The following is a 3,510-nucleotide window of genomic DNA, read 5'->3' on the forward strand; positions in this document are numbered from 1 at the left end:
TTTAATACACAGCACGCTGGCGTTACGATCATTACGATCTTATAATGCACATTTTTGTACATCTCTTATCTTTTTTGCATACAGATGACAGGTCAGAGATGACTGCAGTGAGATTCAAACCCAAAGCTCCTTATAGTATTTGTGTGATATCCAAGGACCTGGTTGATTGTGTTTCCAGTCTAATAGGTTTCTTTTGTTTCTGAATGAGGTGAAACATGAGCAGTTCAGCATGTTACAGTTGTTATGGCCCCCTTTATTGTGAAAGGATCACCACCTGTCTCATCTCAATGACACAGATGCCATGTCCCAGCTACAATACCACATTTTTCTCTGTTTGCATTCATTTATAGTTTGAGTCATTGTTGCATAGATCCAGAGTGCCGCCTTTTAAGACATCACAGACCCTTGTTTAGGACCAACATCCCTCTGTTCCTCTTTTCTCCACCATGTTCTTCTTCTAGAAGCGCAGAATGTTTCCTGGTTATAAGTACACTTATACTTGTTGCTTAGACATTTCCATGTTTTTGAAAGAAGAGGAAATTTTCACCATTAAAATAATATGAAATGGATGAGAAATCCAGTGCAGACAGGGTTAATGTTGTAAATGACTATTGTAGCTGGAAACGGATGATTTTTAATGGCATTTCTTCATAGGCATATAGAGGCCCTTTATCACTCCCATCACTCCTGTGTTCCAATGGCCCTTTATCACTCCCATCAGTTTTGTTTTCCAATGGCCCTTTATCACTCCAATCACTCCTGTGTTCCAATGGCATGTTGTGTTCACTGATCCAAGTTTAAGTTTTAAAAGGCTAATTGATGGTTAGAAAACCCTTTTGCAATTATGTTTCAGAGAGAAATTTCCATGAAAACAGCTGAGTGACCCCCAACCTTTGACCGGTAGTGTATATCACAGTGATCTACAACTTTAAATGTCACAATAATGTCCATATAAACAGCATAAAATTATTTTATAGATTGAGTAAATCTAATACATCTTCTAAATGCCTTACTTGGTAACATAAAAAGCTATCCATATGTCACAAAGTCACATAAAAAGTCTCAATAAGGCCTTATAGGCAAACTTGAGTTGTCATGGAAGCCTCAATGCCCTGGGCCCCTGGAGGGGCCTGAGGGCAGCCTTCTCCCTACAGATTATGGGCCCTGAAGGGGTTCTGTTTTTGGGGAAGCATGTACAGGGGGTCCGCTTGGACTACTTCTTCCCCCTGGTACAGAGTGCCACATTTCGCCAATTACCAGAGACTCTAAAGACTGTGAAGTCAGACACAGATTTAGGGTACATTTTGAGAGGTGGTTTTTTGTGTGGTGTTTTACTTTCCATCAGGTTAGGACTTACAGGACAGAGACCTCTACGGCCAGTATTTGCACCAAGATCTGATACCCAGCTGGTTTTGGCCAGAAATCAGGGAACCGCCCGTGTTTACCGTCCTCCCACAGACTACAATAGCGACCCCCTACTGGGCTGAGGTGGGCCGAGTGCAATTACTGAGCCGTGTGCAAAGGAGTTCCTGACTGAGAACTATGTGTGTTTTGCTGTTACTATTGTATGTCAATTACCACCTTGTACTGTTTTAATTACCAGTGCGTTTCCTATTAAACAAAGTTCATGATTTTACCCTCAAGCATCTTGTCTCGGTTGATTTTTCTTGAGGGAGGTGGTAGCGTGGCTGATAATAAGAGAGAGGTTCAGCGCTCGGAGTAGCAGAGGAAGGCAACTTTAGCACATATACCCATTCAGGGTACCGACATCCGTCATGTGAGGTTTGTGTGAGGGCGGTGGCTGTGGATGGGGCAAATGAGGGCACTGCCCTGGGCCTCACCTGAGTTAAATATGGATGGAGATCATGATGATATATACATTGCTCTGTGGATTTTTGAATAGATGAATAGATTTTTATCCTGTATTAATCAATAAGGACAGAAACAGGTTAGGTAACATGTTACATCTTTATTTTACCTTCAGTACATGTGTTTGTGCTCACTTTAGTCTGGATCTCATAATGTAGAAGAGTTCTGGGTTCTTTCACTTCACAGCTAAATTGCATGTTGCTGTATTAATTATAATATGTGCTTTTTAGGGTTTCTGCATTCACCCTGATGGATTTGTACTGGGTTGTGTGATGTGGATAGTTACAGCAGAGGGTTGCAAATCTATTATAAAATAACATTGTTCAATCAGTTCTGCTCTGGTCAGGTTACTGACTTCATCAAGTAGAAAAGGCCATTTCCTTATCTGGCTATTAATTGCCTTTGCCTTATGTCAATTAATATTTTAATGTTACTATACTGTAGATTATATTAATATAATCATAGCCATTACTGTGATAGAACACTTTCAAATCTTCTAATGAGTAGAATTACAGAATATATAAATTCACTGAGATATTTTATACTAAATTCAAAGATAGCTTTTAGGTTTACTGAAAATGTAACATTTTTACTTAAAAAATAGTCAAAATCTTATATGTTTAGCACTGAGACATTTGTGAGTTGTATGCATAGATTATTATTTATATTTATGTATTATCTTTTATTTATATGCAATAGAGTGTACACAGTACTTATATATACATATATTCAAAGGGAATGACAAAACTAGAATAAATAAAGACAAACAAATGCATTAGGCAAGGAAGGACTTGCTCACAGGCTTACACTCTAGAGGGAATTGGATGAAGAGAAACATAAGGTATGGACAAAAGGGAGATATAGTGTGGGGGTTGGATAAGGGGCAGATAAATGCTAGCTGCAAAGATGGTATAATTATCTGAAGAATTGGGTTTTGAGATTAACGGGACCTTTAATGAACTTGTTATGCCCCAGCAAAGATGACTTCAAAACTCAAGCAATGTCTTTTAAGGCTATTATTTTAATTGAAAAATAGATATTGTTGTTTTAAAAAAAATATCAAATAGGAGAACTTATAGTTTCCTTGTGTTATAGTTATTTTCAGATATTCCCTTCTGAATACTGTGGAAGTACTGTATACCCCGGGGTCACCATCTGCTTAGATTAGAGAAACAGAAGGACCAGACAAAACACAAACAACAATATTAATATTATCAGATCATGGAGAGTAGGTGAAGAATATTTAACAATCTTTTTTCCCCAAAATGAGATAAACTTGTAAATAGATATCCTACCCCTCACTTTTGATGAACGGTTAGGGATTTATAACATTTAATCAAACTAGGATACATAGTGACTATGGTCCCAGAGTGATCTATTGTAAAACCACCTGTTTTTGTCATAATCCATAATCCTATGTACTGAATTAGTAATGAACTACTTAATTCCCTGGAAACCTCTCCTGTGAATGTGACATCCTTGGTAACATCTGTCTGTGTGACAGTATATTGTGAATCATATTCATTATACCAAGGTGACTCAGACGGAAGTTGAATATTAGTATGGCCGTCGTATGGCTATTACTTTTTAAGTCGATAACTAAGATTCTGGCGGCCATAATGGAAATAAAGTTAATCCTCT

This window comes from Sceloporus occidentalis, unplaced genomic scaffold (genome assembly GCF_023333645.1).
Source record: "Sceloporus occidentalis isolate IW3139 unplaced genomic scaffold, rSceOcc1.0.p SCAF_504, whole genome shotgun sequence".
In the NCBI taxonomy this organism is placed as follows: domain Eukaryota; kingdom Metazoa; phylum Chordata; class Lepidosauria; order Squamata; family Phrynosomatidae; genus Sceloporus; species Sceloporus occidentalis.